This window comes from Gorilla gorilla, chromosome 17 (assembly GCF_029281585.2).
Source record: "Gorilla gorilla gorilla isolate KB3781 chromosome 17, NHGRI_mGorGor1-v2.1_pri, whole genome shotgun sequence".
Lineage (NCBI taxonomy): Eukaryota > Metazoa > Chordata > Mammalia > Primates > Hominidae > Gorilla > Gorilla gorilla.
The window spans coordinates 89,458,877-89,483,636 of NC_073241.2; the positions used below are offsets into that span (position 1 = coordinate 89,458,877).

The 24,760-nt window shown below is 38.1% G+C and overlaps 1 long non-coding RNA gene and 1 pseudogene across 1 annotated transcript in view; both read left to right on the plus strand.

Annotated features, from left to right (window-relative positions):
• The window catches only part of LOC134757402 (uncharacterized), a 36,122-nt gene extending 12,487 nt beyond the window's left edge, over positions 1–23,635 (plus strand). The window contains exon 3 of the long non-coding RNA XR_010131291.1: positions 23,411–23,635. This is a non-coding gene — a long non-coding RNA (uncharacterized lncRNA). The remainder of the gene's footprint in view (positions 1–23,410) is intronic.
• On the plus strand, positions 12,024–12,858 carry LOC101152757 (small ribosomal subunit protein eS1-like; annotated as a pseudogene).
• Positions 23,636–24,760: the final 1,125 nt, after the last annotated feature.

Below are 24,760 nucleotides of genomic sequence, written 5' to 3' on the forward strand. Positions count from 1 at the left end.
AAAAACCTCCGAAAGAGCATTTGAGTGTAAACTGGCCTTATCTCCAGCAGGACATTCAAAGTAAATCTACCCACTCAGAAGAAGGCTATCTTTGGGACTCTGTTCATATTATCCCACAACCAGATGTGATTCTTATTCTACTTCCATCTCTCCCTCACTCTAGTGGCACTTTTTGTATGCATGACTTCTGCTGATATGTTTCTTTGAGGGTTGCATGTTTGATATACTTTTGAGTACGCCCTCCAAACCAATACACTGCTTAAGCCATGATATACACCAAATAATTGTTTGTTGCATAAATAAATTCAAAGTATGCAAATTAGGCCAGAATTGACTGACTGTGCATGATCAGTTGAGTGTTTATTAGTAGTAATACAAATGCTACATCATATATCAACATCCATTTCTCAAAAAGTATATTCTTAGTTTGGAAGTGCTAATAAAAACAGTATTTGTTAAACACTTGCCAGATCTTCTTGAGGAGAAACTAACTGCATTGCTTTTACAGCCCTGATCTCTACAGTTCTTAGAACAATGACCATAGCATTCTGAGCCCTTCAAGATTTTCGGGTCAATGAAGGATTTAGACATAGGCCGTGAGTGTATGGATTTTTTCTGAGAAATTTCTTTGGATACTTAGATGGAAAGAATTTGTTGCGTCCTTAAGTTAGGTCTCCCAAGCTCAGCAACTAGGAAGTAAACAGAACTTGCAAAGTTAAAATCCCATTACATGGAATTCTGTAGTTAAATAGGCATGGCAGTATGAGAGAAAAAATGTTAAATAAGTATGACCATGCTTATTTGAGGTTTTGACTATTACTGACACGTGTAATGGTTCTTAATAATAATAGGTCTCTTCTGAAAAAAACTTCAGAAAAAAAGAAAAACAGGAAAAATAAAAATCTTTATTAGAAACAATTCATAGTCATCTAAATCTCATAGACTATTATATACATTGGGATAAGTTAGAATAGAATATAAAAATGCTGTATAGTAATCCATAAGCTAAAACCTTAACAAAATGAAAATGAAGAATTGTAAAATAACTCAAGTTTCATAATCTCTACAATGGACTTTCTTAGCATTTTTGGGTTGATGGTCTAATATATCCTTTTCCTGAATGTTATGATCAATGTATTCATGATAAATGTTTTCAGTGAAGATTTTGATCTTTAAGTTACAAAATGTTTGTTAGGAAACCATTAGCGCTACCCATTAGATCTACGAGGTTGGAGGAAGAGGGCTTGACTGGGTGTACACAGCTTTCTTCTCATGGCTCTGTTTGGGGAAGAAGAGATGTCCTGCTGCCCATTGGCACCAGACTCTTCTCATTACATCCTGGGCAGTGCACACAGGAGAAAGAGAAGCCCAGAGCTGGTACAGGTGCAAAGGTGGTAAAATCATTGATGCTATGCTGTGAGAACTCTACCATCAATCAACTAGCACCAGTGGGAAGCTCATCAGAGGAAAAAACCTTTTCTTGTTCATAAGTCGGGACACATGTCCTCTAATGAAACTGTCAGTGTGTAGCTATTGCCCTTACAGCCATTTTCCTTTTCCTACTATGTAGAAAAAGCCCAGAGGGAAAGTAAATATCCCAGAGAAGGCAAGACCCTACAAGGCTGTGAATCGCCTCTCCAAGGTCTGGTGGGAGAATGCTGTCAGTCACATTGCTTCCCAGAGATTAAGTCTATGGTCACTTTGATAATGGCTTGCTCAATTTAAAAACTGTTACTTGAGAGAAAAACACAGCTAGAACATAGTACACCCAACCTCAACTGGGTTTTCTACTATCTCAGGATCAAAATGTACCCTGTCTTCACTCTGCTAATCAAGTATTTGTATGAAAATGCACTGTATTCATAAACCCAGTCTACTACTTAACCAGATATATTGATGGAGGGTTTGCCTGTCCTTCTCATTTACCAAAGGGCAGAATGTCCCATTTATTTCTCTTGAGCTAAAAGCTCCATTTACCCTTATAAGACAAGAAATTAGCTCAAGCTTCAGCTGGTGATTCCTAGCTAAGTTTTTGAATACAAAATAAAATAATGCCATAATGGAGCTCTTCCTCTAGTTCTCAAGTTTTTGCTTTTTTTTTTTTCAAAGCCTAATTCAAGAGAGCCAAAATGCTGCATTTCTATGAATCAATCTTTGAACGGTTTAATTTCCTGCTTCCTTGGAAAAGTAAGTTTGTAAAATAAGTTATCTGGTAGATCTCAAAGACTAAAATATCATCATTACTTTGCTTTATTAATGACAGGTTCTTGACAACGTGTCCCTGGACTACGATGCTGGGGGTAAGAGTCATCCAAACACCCCCAAAACTGTATGGAAAGTGTTTGGTCTGTGCACGTTTGTGCTTCTTTTAGAAAAATTATTAGAATAGGCTGCATTGCCTTCATTATAGTCTCAAGATATCCTCAATACCAAAAAAGGTTGAGAAGAACTGATTTGTCAGACATTGTAGAAGTAATATTAGAATATACTCTTTGAAGGGCCAGGCGCAGTGGCTCACACCTGTAATCCCAGCACTGTGGGAGGCCGAGGGGGGCAGATCACAAGGTCAGGAGATCGAGACCATCCTGGCTAATACAGTGAAACCCCGTCTCTACTAAAAATACAAAAAAAATTAGCCAGGCGTGGTGGCGGGCACCTGTAGTCCCAGCTACTTGGGAGGCTGAGGCAGGAGAATGGTGTGAACCCGGGAAGCGGAGCTTGCAGTGAGCTGAGATTGCACCACTGTACTCCAGCCTGGGGGACAGAGTGAGACTCCATCTCAAAAAAAAAAAAAAAAAAAAAAAAGAATATACTCTTTGAGACAACAGAAAATATCTTGGACGGCTACCAATTCAAACTATTCCCTCCTGATGTCACTTTTTAAACCAGGATACAGGAATTAATTCAAAGGAAACTAAAATGGATTGATAATTATTTTTAAAGTGTGATATTTAGCCTTTGTAGTGTTGAATATGGGATATTCTCTTTGGCAAACTCCATGAATGAAAATACCCCAGTAAGACAGGCTACATTTAGTTTTACCTTCAAGGGTGCTTTCCTATGGAAATAGATGTTTTTTAATAGTAGCCAACTTCTGAGCATATAATGGGCAACTCATATGAGTTGTCAGTAGTTTTCTTCTAGTTGAAACTGTTTTCCTGAGAAAAATGAGAGACACATTAAAGAATTAATTTTTTTTGAGACAATATCTTGCTTTGTTGCCCAGGCTGAAGTGCCTTGGCGTGAGTACGGCTCACTGCAGCCTTGACCTCCCAAGTTCAAATGATCCTGCCACCTCAGCCTCCCAAGTAGCTGAGACTACAAGCATGTGCCACCACACTCAGCTAATTTTTGTATTTTTTGTAGAGACGGGGGTCTCACTGTGTTGCCAGGGCTGGTCTCAAACTCCTGAACTCAAGATATCCTCCCACTTTGGTCTCTCAACGTGCTGGAATTACAGGTGTGAGCCATCACACTCAGTCAAGGAATTTAATTTTTTTTTTTTTTGAGACAGAGTCTCACTCTGTCTCCCAGGCTGGAGTGCAGTGGCCCGGTCTCGGCTCACTACAACCTCCGCCTCCCGGGTTCAAGCAATTCTGCTGCCTCAGCCTCCCGAGTAGCTGGGACTACAGGCATCCGCCACCACTCCTGGCTAATTTTTGTATTTTTAGTAGAGACGGGGTTTCACCATATTGGCCAGGCTGGTCTCAAACTCTTGACCTTGTGATCCGCCTGCCTCGGCCTCCCAAAGTGCTGAGATTACAGGCGTGAGCCACCACGCCCGGCCAAGGAATTTAATTTTAACATAATCCTTAAACTTGTGTCTGTGTTCATTCTGTATTAGATAAACTGTTGGTAACAATTACCTTGGCTATCCTTTTAGCTAAACAATTTAAAGATTAAGATATATAAAAATAATATGATAAAAATTGGAGGATATTTGGTAGGTGGGTTCATCTCATTTTCAAAATGTATTTTAAACATTAAATTGCAAATTTTTTTTCTAATACAAATTTCAAGCAGTTATTCACCAAATTTTGTTAAGCACACACTACATACCAGGCACTTGTCTAGATGATGAGGACATAGCAGTGAACAAAAAAGACAAAGTTCGTGTTGTTATGGAGTTTATATTCTAGGGGAAGAAATACGATAAATGAATAAGCACATGAAGTTCAACACCAGATAGACAAGATTTGCATGAAGAAAACTAAAATAGGATAAGCACATAAAAGCTATTTAGCAAGTGTAGATGAGAAAGTGGAGGAATTGGAACGTTTGTACACAGTAGGAATGAAAAATGGTGCAGCCTCTGTGGAAAGCAATATGGAGGTTCCTTAAAAAATTAGAAGTAGAATTACCTACTTCTGGGCATTTATCTAAAAGAATCAAAAGTAGGATCTCAAACAATATTTATATCCCATGTTCATTACAGCATTATTAACAATAGCCAAGATGCAGAAACAATCTAAATATCCATCAGTGAATGAATGGATAAAGAAAATGTGGTATATATTGGTATATATAGTGGTATTTATAAATATGGAATATTTTTCAGCCTTAAAAAAGCAGGATATCCTGACATATGTGACAACATAGATGAACCTGGAGGACATTATGCTAAGTGAAATAACCCAGTGATCGAAGGGCAAATACTGCACAAATACCACTTGTGTGAGGTACATAAAATAGTCAAACACATAGAACCAGGAAGTAGAATGGTGGTTTCCAGGAGCTGGGGGAAGGGGAAAATGGGAAGCTGCTATTCAACAGGTCTAAAGTTTCAGTTATACAAAATGACCAAGTTCCAGAAATCTATTGCAAAACATTGTGCCTATAAGTTAGCATTACTGTACTTTACACCTAAAATTTTGTTAAGAGGGTAAATCTCATGTTGTGTTCTTACTGCAATTGAAAAGCCACAAACAAACCAAAACAAAAGATAATTCCTCCTTGGTTTTTGCTCTAGAACCAGGAAACTTCAATAAGTTGAAGTCATATGAACAAAAGTATGTGGACAGACCTATTAGTAGCTTTTATCATGTTTTAAAGAGTATTAATTCTTTCTTTTTTCTAAGAAAAATTTTCGTAAACACATGTAAGAACAAGTGTGATTAATAGTTTTGTACTGTCCTTTATATTTCATATTTTATTTACATTAGAAGTCACAAATTATTTCTCACTAAGGCTAAAACCTCTACGAGCTATGCCAGTTGTGACCACTTTTTCTGAGGTTCTCTCAACTGTTGGTCAATCTCCTTCGATAGGTCAGATACTTCTTCCTCTTCTTGGAGTTATCTCTTGGGTCTCTCTTTTCCCTCCTCATAATCTTGCATCTGTCAGCCATACCAATGGTAGGACTACAGATTTGGCGGAGCTTGCAGTGAGCTGAGATCATGCCACTGCACTCCAGCCTGGGCGACAGAGCGAGACTCCATCTCCAAAAAAAAAAAAAAAAAAAGAAAAAAAGAAAAAAAAGAAATGCTTTGCAAGAAAGCGTCAGTGATTTCTTCACTTCATCTTCCTTAGTTACTATGGCAACAGTCAGAAGAAAAATAACCCCAAAACTCATCAAACATGGTCATCAGAACTCTTTCTCAGCTGCCCATCTTCCCATAGGCATTAAATGAATCCTGTGCCCTGGTAGCAGACCTTTATTACTGACTCTCAGCAAGTGATTACTCTGCAAAATAAAATGAAAAAAAAAAAAAAAGACAAAGAATGAAATTGATTAGTTACAACATATTTCTAGGCTTCAGCATTTTCCATGGAAAAAATAAAAAAATGTATGATAGTGTTCTAATGCCTTGAAGTCAACAACTTCCAAATTTGGGTGAAATGAGTCATTTTGTGAAATTATTTAATACAAATTATGTAAAATTTGGACATTTATAAAAATCAACTTTTAAATATATGAGCTGGGAGGAGGCTATGGTTTAGAAACGATTGTAAAGTATGTGGCTGTTTGTATGTTATTTTTTCCTACCTTGTCTTAGGTATTTCCATGCTGTTTTGTGGTAATAGTGAGGAAAACCAGGTGTTAACTGTCAGGCTATTCCAAGTCATTTTGCCTTTTTGATTTAAATAAAACAATTTAACTCTCACCCTACAAAAAGCAGAAACCCGAGTCTCTTCCAAAAGTCGTGGGGGCTCTGGAAGTGATACTTTTCCTCACTGCCTCCAGCCATGTCTTCCCTTTGCCTGAGGTCTTATCTATTGCAGGTATTTTCCCCTTAGTGCCGTCCACCGTTGACCGACATCCAGATTCTTTCATCATCAAATGACCACATGCATGCTGAGAGTCTGTAATGGATTTTAATAAAATTTAGGGCTTAGGTGGGTGATGTATTACACAGCATTATGCAACAAGTGAGTTAAAATTGAATAACAGAACTGGGCTGGGTGTGGTGGCTCGTGCCTGTAATCCCAGCACTTTGGGAGGCCGAGGTGGGTGAATCACCTGAGGTCAGGAGTTTGAGACCAGCCTGGCCAACATGGTGAAACCCTCTCTCTACTAAAAATACAAAAATTAGCCAGGTGTGGTGGCACACCTCTTTGATCCCAGCTACTCGAGAGGCTGAGGCAGGGGATTCACTTGAACTTGGGAGGCGGAGGTTGCAGTGAGCTGAGATCGCACTACAGCACTCCAGCCTGGGCAACAGAGCGAGACTCCATCTCAAAATAAATAAATAAATAAATAAATAAATAAATAAATAAATAAATAAATAAAATGAAGAACAGGGCCGGGCATGGTGGCTCATGCCTATAATCCCAGCACTTTGGGAGGCTGATCGGGGCAGATCACTCACGCTGCACTCCAGCCTGGGCAACAGAGTGAGACTCTGTCTCAAAAAATAAAATAAAATAAGTAACATAACTTGCCTACTAAAGTCACTTGGCCCTTTTCCCTGAACATCTCACCGTGTAGAGCCCTGGCTCCTGGCCATCTTGCTGGGCCCCTCCTTCTTTTCTCTGCAGGTCCTCGAATTCCCTGTGTCTCTCAAGCTGTTGGAGAACCTCCAAATTCCTCTTAATGTGGTGTACTGTACAAATTTATTTCTCTTTATTTCGTTTTTTCCCTTGCAGATTATCATTTTTACATTTCCTTTTCAAATCTAAAACTACCATTAATAGTTTTGCTTAAATAAAGAGCCACTTATCCTGGAGAGAAATAATGTCGCTTACATAGGAAGTACAATTCCTCCAGTCAATTTTGGCCCTGAATAACAGTTTAATTTTCTTTCACAGAGAATTTAGGGTAGAAATGTATATTTGTACAAGATACTAATTTTACGTGGATTATGCTGCACATTTCAATAATTGTAACTGATTGGTTTTAGTGATAAATTATCTTCTCAGTTTTAAAGGTGAGAAAGATGAGGGGCATGGATATTGTCACTTATTTAAAATCACAAAGCCAGCAAGTGAACAGAAGCAGAATTTGGTCCCAGGCCTTTGAATTTCTATGCCAGGATTCTTTACATTATACCAGTTGACACCAGTATACATTAATATGAAGGCTGCATATGGAAACCCCAACATAATACTTCAAAATTGCCCTCTCACAGTAGTGTCTGAGGTGCTGTCTTAAACTAAGGAAATGGAAAATGTTATAGAAAGGTCAGAGAAGAGCCACTGACTATTAAACAATAGGAAATTGGACTTTGTGGAGAAGACTAGAAAATGTGATCAGATTAATAGTCTGCCACGCTATGATTATGCCATGACAGTGTCTTCAAGGCAGGTTTTAGGAAAGGACATGTTTGTGTTCTGTGACATTGACTTCAAAAGGTTATGGTTGTAGCTGAAAAAATTTCTAACTTCCCTTAGTTGATTTGTGGAATCATGTGTGAATTCAACTAAACTCTTCAAAGACCTACTTTTTGTTCTTGTTTTTTTTTTATCTACAGTGTTTGGATTTCATAAATATACTCTATAAAGTAATATTTTTGTATATTAAAAACACCCTTTAAAAACTTCCTGATGGGATAAATGTATCCTGTCATCGTGGCATACTAAATAATGAAGTACAAACTTAACACGTAAGTGTTGGGTCAAAATTTACACACTACAGTCAGGCAAAAAATAGTTACTACCTACCTATAGCTGATCTCATCTTGTTCAGGAGTCTCTATTTATACTGAAGCTGGACTGAGGCTGTCCAGCAGTGGAATTAAACATGCCAATTAAAGAACAATAACCCAGTTCTTTTTCCACTTAAGACAATTTCTTTCAGATTAATTCAGTATTATTTGAGTAAATAGACAATTCAGGGCTTAATTCTCTGCCAGGTAAGTTTCTTCCCTCTCTTGCAGGCCTCTCTCTTCCCTCTTCCTTGTTAAGAAGGGATCAGGTGCTGGAAGATCCCAGATATCTCCCTGGCGTTCATGGCAATAGTGCTTAACTCCAGTGGAGCTGTCTTATCCTGCTGTCTCTGTATAGAGGCCTCTGACCTCACTGCTGTGTCTTGTGCTCTGTTCTCGGGGCATGGGCAATACATGGTGATCGCTCCAGGGTTTTAAACCAGGCTCCCTCCTCTGTTCTCAGCTGGGACTCCAAGGTGATTTCTTGTCTGATTTTCCTTCACTACATTACCCAGCTAGTGGCTCACTTTACCCTGTTGGGAGACAATTTCCCATGGCTATCTGACATTTCTGCATGTTTCGTGAGCAATGAATGGATAGCTCTTTGTTTTGGACTGTCATTTCGAGGATCTCAACAGTCTTAGGAGGTAGAGATACTGTCTTCTTTGGAGCACAGAGCAGGGATGTTTACTGCCCGTATGAAAGAGCTGGGTTCCTTAACCCGCGTGCAGCCGTCATTCAGTCTTCTTTCTGTTTCCCTGTGAGACTGGGGCTTGCAGAAGCAGCATGAGAGGTACTGATAGCCAGACCATGATGGTTACTCTGACTCATCAACCTGACCTTCATCTCTGTCCCAGGGGTCTGATGATTTCTTCCAGGATCTATGAAACAGTGGCAGTCTAACTTATTAGCTGGCAAGTAGGGTAAAGTTGCAGACCCTTCTCAGTTTTCAGCACACCCCTCAAGAACACAGCCAGCACCTTCACCTTTCTCCTGAGTTTCACATGGTTCGAGGGACACTTGGGAAATTCACAATCCCTTCTGCACCGTTCACAGGCCATGAAGAACTGGAGAGTGCAGTCTCAAGGTCCCTCCCTGCCTAAAGATGCTACACCTCCCTTTCCACGCTACCATGAGTGACTCCCCTGTGCTGGCGCCCCATGACAGGGCCTCCTGAGACAGAGCCAATGGGAAATAAGGCTTCTGGCTCACTCACTAATCTTGATTCTTGATCTATAAAAAGAAGTTCTGTTGTTTATAAACCCTCTTTTTCCTTTCCACAAAGTCTCCTTTTCAAGGTTGTAGCATGACTTTGTGTCTCAAGGTACCAAGTTGTAAGTCAAAAGCTGTAACTGACTCATTTTATGTGTATTCTTGCTCAAAAGATCCTAATTCTCCTTTCAGCCATGTGTGACCTTGGCTAGACAGAGGACAAATAATTTTGATATGATTCCAAATATTATTCCTGTAGCACCTAGACATATTTGCAAATATGGATAATGAATAGACACATACAGGCTTCTTTAACTTGCCTTGGAACATGAGAGTAAATAACAAAAAATCAATTCAAAAGTATGCATTTGCAAACCTTTCAGGCTATAATTACTTTAGTCCATTCTGTTGATTTATATTAGTCAGTGGAGTCGGGAATCTATTGATTCAACAGTATTTAATATAAATGCTGCTAATCTTTTTCTTCATTTGAAACCAGATATGAAAACGAAACAAAGCAGTCCTGGAGTAGAATTGTTTTTATTTCCCTGGAAAAGAAAATTCTCAGGGATGAGCTATTATATTTTTTCAAATACAGGTCAGCTTTAAGAGAAAACAGCTTTAAACTGTCACATAACCGCAGCACATGTACTGTGGGTTTGCAAAGCCACTTGAAGTCAGGGGCCGTTCCTCATGGTGTTCTCAGAGGCTTCTTGAGATGTATGCTCAAGGGGGTGCTGAGGAAGTAAAGAAACGTTTTTTCACAGTTTCGGCATGGAAGCCAGCTAAAATGAGCTTGCAGAGTTTTTTACCTGGAATATCAACATCTGTATCTATGCCTATCTCTGTATTTGTCTATATTATTCACTCAACTGATGCTTTAATGATTTTTAAAACTTACTTTAAGGTGGAAAATGATTGTATTTGAGAAGTCGATAGATTAGATTTATTTTATTATTATTTTAAAAATGTATATAAACTCAACGGGTACAAGTGCAGGTTTGTTACATGGATATGTTGTGTAATGGTGAAGTTTGGGTGTTTAGTGTAACTATCACACAAATTGTGTGTATTGTACCCATTGAGTAATTTACCATCCCTCAACCCACTTTCGTTGTCCCACCTTCTGAGTCTCCAATGACTATTTCAGCCCATATCCATATGTACACATTATTAGCTTCCACCTATACATGAGTACATAAGGTATTTGACTTTCTGTTTCTCAGTTGTTTCACTGAAGATAATGACCTGCAGTTCCATCAATCATTTTAAAATAATAAAGTCTACCCTTCTAAAGGCACTGTAATGTTATCTTAATAATGATCTTAAGTAACTCTCTTAAATTAATAATAACAATTTTCTTAAAATAGGATTCTCAGTAATGTTAACTAAACGCTTGAAATGAGGGAGTTAAGCTAATCTCATAGTTTGCCTCCAGCTCTGACGAGCTGTGAATCCACAGTGCTGCAAAATACAGACAATATTTCAGAACCTCTTTATTGGGTGACATTGTTCTAAGTGTCATTCATAATCAATTTCATTTAAAATTTGGTGCCCACAGTTTCAGAATTTTGCCCAAATGTTTGGATTAAAAACAAAGTACCTTTGCAATTTTTTATTATATCAGTACTATTAAATTCATTTTGAAATAGCATGTGAATCTAAAATAAAGAAGGTTCAAAATATCTATGATTTACCTAGTGTACCTTTTAACTCAAGGATAGGACTATTGATTCATCTGTCACTCATATTGGGCTGGCACTAAGCTAAGGGGCAACATTGAGACATTTTGGCCTCTTTTTTCTAAATTGTTCACCTCACTTTTTGGCTTCTCTCTGTCTTTCCATTTCCTTTTCTCTGAAGGTAGGGATGGATATTTTCTGTTTTTTCAGGATTTTCCATTGTCTGCTTGGGCTTCCATAATAAGATAACACAGACTGAGTGGCTTAAACAGCAGACATTTATTTGGCCACACTTTGGGAGGCTGTACATCTGAGATCAAGGTACTGCAGGGTTAGTGAGGCCTCCATTTCTGTGTTGTTGATAGCCACCTTCTTGCTGTGTCTGCACATGGCCTTTCCCCTGAACTCACGTACTCAGGGCTGGTGTCGGGGCTGAGAATGGGTGAGCTCTGATGTCTATCCTCTTCTTGTAAGGACACTAGTCCTATTGGATTAGGGCCCCACTGTTATGACCTCATTTAACTGTAATTACCTTCCTAAAAGCTCTGTCTTCAAATACAGTCACATTGAAGATTAGGGTTTCAATATGTGAATTTTGGTGAGACACATTTAGTCCCTAACAGCTGTCATCAGGCTCTTCTCATGCTGTGAAGTTTTTTCTCATCCTCTGCCTTTAGCTCTCCTCAAAGTGTATCTGTCTTCACTCTCAGGATTCTTTCCTTGCTCATCAAATGAAATAGTTTTTAGTGACTACTAATGAGCCCAGACATTAACTAGAGTGCAAGATGATATATTTGTATTTTAAAAGAAAAGTTCCACAAAAACTACCTTACTGCAAGTTACAGAAGATAAAGATACACAGTTGCTACAGGTGACAATTTTAGCCACACATAAGTAGAAAACATAAAGGCTTTTAGCATTGCACCCTTAGGTCATTCTGTTAGAACTCTGCTTTGCCTGTGGATAGAGACAACTGTAGGCCCCTGGCAGGTTGCCCATATTAAAAAGGGAAATTACAGACTTCTGCCCTTTTGGCTCTCTGACCAGCACCATGGTGGTGGGCAAGAACAAGCACCTTACGAAAGGCGGCAAAAAGGGAGCCAAGAAGAAAGTGGTTGATCCATTTTCTAAGAAAGATTGGTTTGACGCAAAAGCACCTACTATGTTCAATATAAGAAATATTGGAAAGACGCTCATCACCAGGACCCAGGGAACCAAAATTGCATCTGATGGTCTCAAGGGTCGTGTGTTTGAAGTGAGTCTTGCTGATTTGCAGAATGACGAAGTTGCATTTAGAAAATTCAGCTGATTACTGAAGATGTTCAGGGCAAAAACTGCCTGACTAACTTCCATGCCATGGATCTTACCCATGACAAAATGTGTTCCATGGTCAAAAAATGGCAGACAATGATTGAAGCTCATGTTGATGTCAAGACTACCGATGGTTACTTGCTTCGTCTGTTCTGTGTTGGTTTTACTAAAAAACGCAGCAATCAGATACGGAAGACCTCTTATGCTCAGCAACAACAGGTCCGCCAAATCCGGAAGAAGATGATGGAAATCATGACTCGAGAGGTGCAGACAAATGACTTGAAAGAAGTGGTCAATAAATTGATTCCAGACAGCATTGGAAAAGACATAGAAAAGACTTGCCAATCTATTTATCCTCTCTATGATGTCTTCGTTAGAAAAGTAAAAATGCTGAAGAAGCCCAAGTTTGAACTGCGAAAGCTCATAGAGCTTCATGGTGAAGGCAGTATTTCTGGAAAAGCTGCTGGGGATGAGACAGGTGCTAAAGTTGAACGAGCTGATGGATATGAACCACCAGTCCAAGAATCTGTTTAAAGTTCAGACTTCAAATAGTGGCAAATAAAAAGTGCTATTTGTAAAAAAAAATAAAAATAAAAAATAAAAAGGGAAATTACAAACAAAATATCTCCAGTTAATCGGCCCTAATAAAAAATGAACAGCACTTTGGTTATTCTAATGTACTATCAAATACCAGTAAAAAATGCTACAAGATAGGTGAATTGGAGGATTAAACAAACATTCAAAACCATGTAAGGAAAGACTTTTCTTGACCTAGTGACCTTGGAGAATGGATCTTGAAAAGCTACTTCCATCAAAATAAGGATTGTTGTCATGAACATATCCACTTCAGTGGAGGACTTTAAGGAATTTCCTGGCACCCAGCATCCCAGGATGCTTTGAACTTTTGTTCTTCTAGCTGCTGATTTGCAGAGACCTTGTTTGAAATAATGTTTCTGGTTTCCTTGATACAATGATAATCCTACTAATTCTCTATAGTTAGGCTTTGTTAAAAAATAATATGAACTGGCTTCCAGCTCTGCCTGTGGATTTACTCCTAATGGAAGAGCATTATATTAAGCTTATAATTTTGAACCCGCCAAATTTTTCAAAAGGGCTATTTTTTGTCTTAGTATCCAGAAACACACTCACAATTGAGGAATCTTGCTTTTCAAAAACAACTTATCTGGTGAGTAACAATACCTGTGACTGCAGAAAAGGCAATATATCTCTCACAACACTAATAACATGATGTTTCGAAGAAAAGCACTGTGGCTGCTATTTACATGTGGAGAGATCTATTTGTGCACCCCATCTTTCTATTCATTATAAGCACATTACAGTCTCCTGTTCACCTTAATTATTGTTTCAGAACCCAATAGTTGTTGTTGAAATTTGTGTGTCTCATGAGCTAGATGGAAATAGACAATTCTTGAACAAATGGAAGATTTCAATGCAACAGATTTGGCCTCTGACATTCAGAGGCCTTGATAATTTGGTTAAAGTCACTGGGTAGATTTTAGGCAGACAATATTTGCCCAGTGGCTCAGAGAGCTGGATTGTGTTGGGGCTAAAGGAAAGCAAGAGAAGTCTTTATGTGATCTTAGAGCATGCTTAGGGGATTCCGTTTTACTGATGATCAGTAGGACATCATCCTAGTTGACAAAGAAATCATCGCAAGAATATATTTGGATTAAGTGCGGATCTTGAACATCAAATAAGGTCAGGCTAACAGCTTTTATGAGAACTTTTTCTTTGTTTGCTGACTCTGAGATCATAGGTCAGTATGAGTAATACTCACCAATTTTTTAAGTACCCATAGATAGTGCCTTGCTAATTTTGTAGGTTGTAAGAATAAAGACGATGTTTAGGAAGGAAAAGCAATCTTCCTTAAGTATCCTTGGAAGTTGCAGACTTCTACTATTACTCTAAAAGAGTTTAATTGTGTGGAAAGTTGAAAGAGAATGTTTGTTTTATGCATTGTTTTCCTGGATGATAACTGCCAAATGGAGGCACAGGCTCTGATAATGTCCATTAACTTGATTTCTTTCTATGTTCATTTTTTTTTTCTTTTTGTGGAGATGAAGGTCTCACTATGTTGCTAAGGCTGGTCTCAAACTCCTGGGCTCAAGTGATCCTCCTGCCTTGGCCTTCCAAAATGCTGGGATTACAGGCATGAGACACCGTGCTTGGCCTCTATGTTCATTTTAATTCTGGCCTAATGGTCTGATTTGCTGCTATCTCTGAGAACACTATTATAGAAATTTATACTGTTGATTGTTGAAAGACGCTACATCTAAAATTTAAAAACCAAGCAATCTGGCTTCAAACCTGAAGTTAAGGCACAGGGAGGAGTCTGTTTGTATGTTCTAATCTGTTCTTCTGACATGCTTTGTTCTTTTTCTGTGGAAGCTCAACAACAGATATGTGCAGAGCGTATTAGTTTGTTGTGTTTCAGCTCAAATCTTTCCTGGAATCATTAATCTTAAACTTGACCATGATAGATACTTCAGGCTGTATGCTTCAACTGCCTTTGTCAAAATAGGCATTTGCATTATAATAGGAAAGTATATGAAATTGCCCTGTTTGTTAGACATTTTGCACAGTCTGATTTTTTTTCCAGAAGTAGCACTGTGGCTTCTGTTCAGAGCAGGTATGTTTACTCTATTTATGTTTAAATAGCATTGCTTAGGCCTTGAGTATGTTGGGTTAGCAGGTAGAATGCTCCACTGCAAGTAACAGAATAGCTGACTGAAATAGAATTAAATGATATGGCTTGATTCTTTTTTCATGTAACAAAAAGTCCAGACGTTAGTGTGTTCCAGTTTGTTTTAGGCATTCAATAATAGTACACAAGACCCAATTTCCTTCCATCTGTAAGCTCTGTCATCCTCAATATGTCAGTGATGTCATGTCTATATCTACGGACTCAAGATAGTTGTAAAAGATTGTAGGATCATGTCCTCATAACACTCTTTTGAAGTCAGGAGAAAGGGCAGGGTTAAAAGCGATGCAGTGGAAAACTGCAGCAAAGAGTGCTCCTCATATTGGTTTCTTTTTATTCCTAGTTGAATAAAAGCAAGCAAAACAACTATCAGGCATTTTAGCCTGTCTCTAGAATCTGACCCTTCCTATATGGAGGAAGGGTGGCGGGCATAGCTGTGGGATAGTGAGCCAGTGCCGCCTCGCTCTCGGGCAGTCGCCCCACTATCTCTGGTGCTATCCTTCCTCTTCTTGGTGTTTCCCATAAGGAGACCCAGGCCACAAATCCCCGCCTACCATCTGGAGGAGAAAAGGACATGTCCCAGAAAAACTTTCGGCCCACTTTCCATAGATAAAGCAAGACCATATATGAAACTCATTCTCTCTGCTATGTTCAGTAATCTTAGAGAAGAAACTTAGGTTTTTGTGTCTTCTAAAATGCTATAAGATTTGTCATTGTTTACTAATAGCTACCTTCTTCTTGAAAGCCAGTTGAGGAGAGTTTTGGGGCAACATTTTCTGTTGGTTTTCTTCTGATTTCTTTTGTTATTTCTTCCAGCTTTTTCCTCCTATATGTCTGGGGTTCACTGGGTTCCTGACATACATCTCTTTGCATGCTACTCCTCTTCATTGTGCAATCTTATGTGCTCCTTTGGCAGCAAGTATAGCCTAAATGAGTTGATGACTTCCAAGCCTGGATCTCCAGCTTGCATTTCTTTATTGCGCTCCAGTTCCATACACCCAGTTATTACCACGTAAACATTTTTATTGGCTGTCTCGTTGGTATTTTGAACTCAGATATTACAGACTGAATTGAACTTTTTTCCTCTTTGCACTGACCCCTCCCCTGGCTTGCTTCACTTCCTTCATTTCTGTATCACTGAATAGCCCCTCAGATATACCCGGTGGTCCAAGTCCCCTTTCTCTTCTCTTGAATCCAACCTCCCCCAAAATCCTGTTGACTATGCCTCCTAGACATTTTTGTAATCAGTCTCCTTTTGTACACTTCTACTGACACTGCCTGAGTTCAGTCGCTTCTCTTGTTTTACCTTGATTATTCATTGCAGACCCTCATAACAGCTGTCAGCATCCCTCCTTTCTGACCCACAGCTTTCCTTTCTGTAACCCCAAATCAGGCTGATTGTACTTGAAACTCACATCTGAATAAAATATTTCCCCTGTTTAAAATCTTTAGATAGCTTCACATAACCTTCAGGATAAAAATCCAGACTCATAACATGTCAACATGAGATCTTCAGTGGACTTTAACATTTTTTGGTTCACAGACATCTTTTTTTTAATTGAAGTTTTTTTTTTTTTTTAATTTTTGGTTTTTTATTTTACTTTAAGTTCTGGGATACATGTACAGAACGTGCAGGTTCGTTACGTAGGTATGTATACATGTGCCATGGTGGTTTACTGCATCTATCAACCCGTCATCTAGGTTTTAAGCCCCGCATGCATTAGGTATTTGTCCTAATGCTTTCCCTCCCCTTGCCCCCAACTCTCCAACAGGCCCCAGTGTGTGATGTTCCCCTCCCTGTGTCCATGTGTTCTCATTGTTAAACTCCCACTTATAAGTGAGGATATGCAGTGTTTGGGTTTGTGTTCCTGTGTTAGTTTGCTGAGAACGATGGCTTCTAGCTTCATCAATGTCCCTGCAAACGACATGAACTCATTCTTTTTTATGGCTGCATAGTATTCCATGGTGTATATGTGCCACATTTTCTTCATCCAGTCTATCATTGTTGGATATTTGGGTTGGTTCCACATCTTTGCTATTGTAAATGGTGCTGCAATAAACATGTGTGCATGTGTCTTTATAGTAGAATGATTTATAATCCTTTGGGTATATACCCAGTAATGGGCTTGTTGGGTCAATGGTATTTCTGGTTCTAGATCCTTGAGGAATCGCCATACTGTCTTCATTTATGAGGAAAAGTATGAAACCTTTCTGCCTGCTTTAGTGTTAAATGGTAAGTTTCTGTTCACAGGCCTGTCTCTGCATTTTTTGGGCAAGAACTTTAAAAACATGGTCTAGTCCTTTGTAGCTGTAGTTTATAACGTGTCTGATACATTGCTGCCATTTAAAAAGTGATGAATTATTAATTGAAAACGTCTTTCTCTTTAAATGTGTGTGTTTATGGTCAATAGTGTAAGCAATCTGAATACGTATATTACTTTAGGGACTATGTCTGTTTCCATATTTCAATGGTGCCCCATTTTTTTCATTTAATTGGGATTCTCATTATCTTATTTTTCCCTTCAGTGGAATTATCTGACAATCTGACATGATTGTAGGCTGACTCCAGTCCTCAAAATTTCTATTACAAAATCTATTCAGAATGGAATAATAATTACTTGGTATTGGCAGAGTAAGTACCCAGAAGAGGATCACTAATACTCTCAGTTCTTGATAATGCTTCATAAAAAGGGATAAGTTAACCTCCATCCCACTTCTATTTCTTTAAGATATTGAGGCATAGAGGCACAGGATGTAGGTTGTGTCACTTCTCTTTTCTTTTTAACCATTTTCTTTATTAACATGTCTCCAGAAATCCTCTTTCTCTCTTGACAATGCATTCACTGATTACACATTTTACCCTCTGAAGCCAACTCCATGGTTTAAATCATTTTAGGCTATCAAGAAAATTACACAGACAAATTCAGTATCAAGCTGAACTAGATACTTAAATGAAAATAGTTGGAATGATATTCAGAAAACATCCTGTGTAAACAAATGGCAAATACAGTTTTAAGAAAGATTATAAATGCACTGCATTTAAATAATTACATGAAAATGTGTATTTTGAACATGACAGAATAAAACATAAATGGATGTTGAATAAAAGCTCAAAAGCATAGGCAACAAAAGCAAAAATAGACAAATGGGACACATCACATTGAAAAGCTTCTGCACAGCAAAGGAAACAATCAACAGAGTGAAGAGACAACCTACAGAATGGGAGAGTATTTGTAAACTATGCAGTTGACAAAGGGTTAATATCAGGACTATCTAAGGAACTCAAACAACCCAGTGCCAATACAAACAAATAATCCAATTTAAAAATGGGCAAATGACCCGAATAAACATTTCCTTAAAAAGACATACAAATAGGCTGGGTGTGGTGGCTCACGCCTGTAATCCCAGCACTTTGGGAGGCCGGGGCGGGTGGATCACGAGGTCAGGAGTTCGAGACCAGCCTGACCAATATGGTGAAACCCCGTCTCTACTAAAATTACAAAAATTAGCCAGGCGTGGTGGTGCACACCTGTAATCCTAGCTAATCTGGAGTCTGAGGCAGGAGAATCACTTGAACCCAGGAGGCAGGCAAAGATTGCAGTGAGCTGAGATTGCACCACTCCACTCCAGCCTGGGTGACAGAGTGAGACTCCATCTCAAAAAAAAAAAACAAAAAACAAAGACATACAAATAGCCAATATGAAAAAATGCTCAACATCATGAATCATTAGAGAAATGCAAATCAAAACCACAACGAGGTATCACTTCACCCCCGTTAGAATAGTTATTACCAAAGACAAAAACCAACAAATACTGGTGATGTTGTGGCTAAGGGGGAACTCTAATGCACTGTTGGTAGGAATGTAAATCAGTACAGCCACTATGGAAACAGTGTGGAAGTTTCTCAAAAAAACTAAAAATAGAACCACTGTATGATCCAGCAACCCCATTACTGGGTTTATATCCAACGACAATGAAATCATTGGTCAGGTGCGGTGGCTTATGCCTGTAATCTCAGCATTTTGGGAGGCTGAGGCGGGTGGACCACTTGGGGCTGGGAGTTCGAGACCAGCCTGGCCAATATGGTGAAACCCTGTCTCTACTAAAAATACAAAAATTAGCCAGACATTGTAGCACATGCCTGTAATCCCAGTAACTCAGGAGGCCGAGGCAGGAGAATTGCTTGAACCCGGGAGGTGGATGTTGCAGTGAGCCGAAATCATGCCACTGCACTCAAGCCTGGGCAACAGAGCAAGATCCATTTCAAAAAAAAAAAAACAAAAAAACCGAAATCAGCATGGTGACAAGATACTTGCACTCCTATGTTTATTGCAGCACTATTCACAATAGCCAAGATATGAAACCAACCTAAATGTCCATCTACAGATAAATGGATAAAGAAAATGTTGTATATATATATAATCACATTTAATAATAGTATTCTATTACATATACATGTATGTACACATACATATATGTATATTACATACGTGTTTTAGACATACATACATAATGGACATACATATCTATTACATATATGTATGTATACATATATGTATATGTATACACACATATGTAATAGAATACCATTCAGCCATAAAGCAGGATAAGATCCTGCCTGTCATTTGCAGCAACATGGATGAACCGGAAAGTTATTATGTTAAGTGAAATAAGCCAGGCACAATAAAACAATCTCCACATGATCTCACTCATATGTGGAATCTAAAAGAGTTGATTTCATAGAAATAGAGATTAGAATGGTTACCAGAGACTGAGAAGGGAAGGGGAGAGAGGACACGACATGGAGAGGTTGGTCAACAGACACAGTTACGGTTAGACAGGAAGAATAAGTTCTAGTGTTTTATTACACAGTAGGGTGACTATAGCAAATAACAATGTGGTGTATATTTCAAGATAGCAAGAAGAGATTTTGAATGTTACCACCACAAAGAAATAAATGATCAGTGTTTAAAGTATGGATATGATAACTACCCTGATTTAATCATCATACAACATACACAAGCATTGAAACATCGCACTGTACCCTATAAATATGCACAATTATGTATCAATACAAATAATTAAAAAATAGATATTCACAAGTGAAAAGGCAGCTGTGGAGGCCTTTTCTAATCACAGAAAATTGTGCCTTTTAAAAAACTTTCTTGCACAAGTAACAGCCGTAATTTCTTCAGAATACTTACCATGCATGTTGATTTAATCTAATAGGACAGGCATACTTCTTCTGTATATGGTAGAGTGACCTGGTTTTAAAAACTGTCACATGAATGGCTAGAGTGAAATTATAAAGAGCATGCATTGTAGTGCTTGAGTGCCTGCCTCCAAATTCCAGTTCTGCAATTTACCTGCGTGTAAATCTTGGCAAGTCACTCAATCATTTTGTACCCCAGCTTCCTCCTGTGTAAGCTGGGAATAATAATAGTGCTTGAAAGGGGTAACATGAGAATTCAATGAGTATATTTGTCATGTGCTCAGAACCACATCTGGTACTCTGTACATGAGGTCTAAAAGGCGGGGGGGGGGGGTGGCCATTATTGTCAAGGACACCCAGTCTTCATTGAGCCCATTAAAGATGCCAGCACAATCTGTCTACCTTGTATGCATCGTATCATTTAATCTTAAAATACCTCTTTAAGGTAGGTTTTTTTAAACCTGCATTTTACAAATGAGGAAACTGAGGCTTAGTGGTTAAACACTTGCCCCAGCTTAGTAAATGACCATGCTGGGATCCAGTTCACTGTCCTACCATAATAGGGCTCTAAGGAATTTGCTTAAGAAAATGGCTCATTTTAACATCTGATATCAAATTGAAAAAATAAAGTTATCCAGATTATCATAAAGATGTCTTTTCAGAAATCATGGTAAGATGATAAGAGAAGGTATTTACTTTTACTCAGGTATACTTCTTGTGTTGTTGCCTGCCCTAGTTTATTAGACCCTTGATATGACAAAAAACATGCATGTAAAATCTAATTAGAAAGTACCCCTTGACTTTGAAACCAGCACATACACAGTTTTCTGAGTCCAATAAAAGAAAATAAGAGGGCTTATTGTGAGGCAACTACAAGTGAAATGACCTTCAATAGGTGCTACTGTACAGAAAAAATGTATCAGTAATTATTCTGAATTTGAGATAATAGAAAACAATGAAAGATAAATGATCTAAACTTTAGTCTCTTCAATATTACATTAAATATCACTATAATATTTGTGTCATATTTTAACATATATGAAAATCATTCATAATGATATGTCTCTAATTGGAGCTAACAATTCCTCATGATAAGCACTGCCCGAGTACTTTGTAAGTCATGCTCATAGCATCGATAGTCTTTATTCATATGTGTATATATCCCACAGTGTGTGAGGTCCTACTGTATGTGGGACCCTGTGCTATGTGGGCTGAGAAGACCATGATGAGTAAAACAGACTGCTATGACTCTTGCCAACACAGAGCACATAGTGTAATGAGGAAGAATAATTGAAAGAGTAAAATAGTACATTTTCATTCTAAATCATCTGCTTTTCAGTTAATGGTGACTTTATTCCCCCATAAGAATGTGTGAATATTTATTTTATATTTGTTCACCTAAGGAGGTTACTTGTTTTGTTAAAATTAAGGCCTATTTTAAAGGTAAATTAAATTTTTCCCAAAAGAAAAAAAAAGACTTTCCACCTGCAATATGTAATGTTTCCAAACTGTGCTCCTAGATTTAGGTCTTGCAAGGGTTACCCCATTTCACAGTGACACTGACTTGGTTTGCTTTCTAATATTATCTTCTTTGATAGAAATTTTACGATCTTCAAGTTTCTTGAGGTACTCCCTTTCTTTTTAAGATCTTGTATTTTCTTATTTTAAAAATACTTACATTTAGACTGCATCACGCTTCACATCAGATTTGTTTTCCCTTAAAGCACCATTATGCTTAGCCATTTATTTACCCAAGCCAGCTTAAGGCTCCGAGGGAAGGGCGGCCACAGTGTTGAGTACTGACTCGCTCTCCTCTGTTGTGATTGTACCCAGAGAACTAACAGCATGCTGAGAACCCAGAGAATTAAGAGCATGCTTCCCTCTATAATGAGGAGGAAGATGAGACTAGAGTTAGCTGAGAGGTGGAGTGGTGGTGGAGACTGGGGACAGCGGGTGGAAAAGGAGAATGCAAGCAGGTAGCAGGCAAACTTCTTGGGGAGTAGCAATGAGTGTTTCAGCCTTCTCCTGATGACAAACAGCAGTGGCCATGAAGCTGTAAGAATGGCTGAGTCCTATTTCTTGGATATGAAGCAGATGCAGGAATGCCATGGAGCATTCTTTATCTCTACAATATCAGAAACATATATTTGTAATTGGAGCAAAAAAAGCACAACATTTACCAAAGGTAATTATATCGCTGCCTGACACAATGAAAGATTCTTAGTGTTTTTATGAGTCAATACTCAGATCAAATGTCTTGAGCCTGTGCAGTTATCAAAAATTTAGTTACATGTCATGCCACTTCCTGAAGAAGATTGTCATATAACAAAAGAGCCATTTAATAATGGTTGCTCTCTTTACATTGTTTATCTGATTAGTTATGGTTAGTTATGGTGCCTCTCTATATTGAGTGCAACTAGCTCCGTTTATTCCTCTTCCTCCAAGCTAGAAGTATCACCTTCAACAACATTTCTCCAGGATATTTGACCGGGGGACACTGTTGTACACTATAATGAACGAAGGGCACACCAGTGGGAGCTGCTGAGCTATAATACACACTTGCAATGAGGTTATCGAAAAATATCCAATATTGGAAATACATATTGTAATTGGAGCAAAAAAAGCACATTCACCAAAGGTAACTATATTGCTGCCTGACAAAATGAAGGATTCTTAGTGTTTTTGATGAGTCAATACTCAGATCAAATGTCTTGAGCTGTGCAATTATCAAAAATTTAGTTACATGTCATACCACTTCCTGAAGAGGCAGATTGTCATATAACAAAATAAACATTTAATAATTATATATTTACATATACACCCACATATAATTGTAAATATGAATTACATGTATTTAAATATTTATACATTGGTGGCATTAATTTTTTTTACAAGCAATTCCTATTCGCATCTCATAGAATACCACCTTCTCAGGAAACACATCTTCAGCCATGCTGATACTAAGAAATAGGCAATTGTGTTTATGCTGCTTTCTTGTCTCTGTGATATTAGCTAAACTTATAGTTGAATAAAATTACATGTTGGGGAGAGAATTTGGAAAATTACTTGGTTAAGATGGCCTGAGTTCTAGGCATGGCTCTGCCAGAGGTCAGTGAGAAATTCTACAGGCTATGTCAATGTACTTGCTTGTCCTCCTGACTTTCCTTTCTGGTATAAATTTGCCTAGCAGTGTTCCTTGCTCAAAGAAGCAGTCCCAGGCTGTTCTTTGCCCAGGGATATCTTCCCAAGATGACCAGAAATGGCTTCATGACCTAAGGGTGGACAGCAGTGTTCTATTGTACCCACAACATCATGGTCTCACATGGAAGAGATGAGGCCTGTCATCAATCCATCAGATTACTCTTTTGATAGTGCAAATTGGAATTACAGAAAGGTTTCTTTTTGGAGAAGGGCCGAAAGAAACAAATATGCAGAATGTAGGTAGGTATATCTTAAGTAAGATAGAATTTGTCTTGAGTGATTTTTACTGGCTTCCTTTTAGGAATCTTATCTTAGTCTATTTTTTAAAATAATCAAATGAAATAGTTCTTACCTTTCTTCTTTATTGCTGTGTGAATTTTTAAAAAATACATTTTCTTAATAGCTGCATGTTTGTCTCGGATATTTTGTATGTTATGATTATTTTAAGGGAGACAATTTAGACACTTACTATAAAATTATTGGGTAAAAAAAGCCACCATAAAACTGGAAACTTTAAACTGTCCCCAGTCTTTTTTTTCTAAAAAATGGAAATCAATAGTCTATAAATGTACATTGTGGTTATTATTCTTTTATAGTTTTCCACTGACTCTTCTTATTGATTCAAAAATATTTCAAGAAGTTATTTTTTAGAGCTACTTTTTGGAGTGATCACCAAAGAAATTGAAGAGATCACCTGTCAGCCATCAACACCCTACTGGCCATGGATAGGTCTCCCTGCCATTATGTAATTCCCTTGAGGGAGGGAACCTGGAGGAGGATGAGAAGAAAAATAATCAAAGAAACAAAACAAGCATGGATTTAAAAGAAAAGCTTTCTGTCAGCTTTCTTCTTATTTTTCTTCTTCTTTTTCAAACACAGGAGTGATTGAGTCACAGCCTGCCCTAATGGTATTTTATTGAGTTTCTAACTGCCAAGTCATGTCTGAGCTGCCAGTTTAAGTTTCAAACTTTTAGAAAAAGAACTGTTCCATATCAAGTCATTTGTTCCTATTCAATTTTGCAAAATAAAGAGATCACTTAAAGAACTCTGGGGAAGAGGATATTTGAGTTTTAGGGCCCAAACCCCTTGGCTTAACTTTCTACCATGTTGTCCGTTAAAATAACTGAAGAAGGGGAAATTTTTCACCAAAAATTTACATTAAGAATTGAGCAGATGTGGGGTTCAGATAGGAGTTTTTATGGACAACAATACAGGAAACAGGATTAAGAAATAGCATTGGCCTATTTCCTTATTCTACAGTTCCGAGTCTGAAGTGGCACAGCTTTGATGTTCTGTTTGTCATTCTGTGCTGGGGCACTTTAAAAGTAAGAAAAAG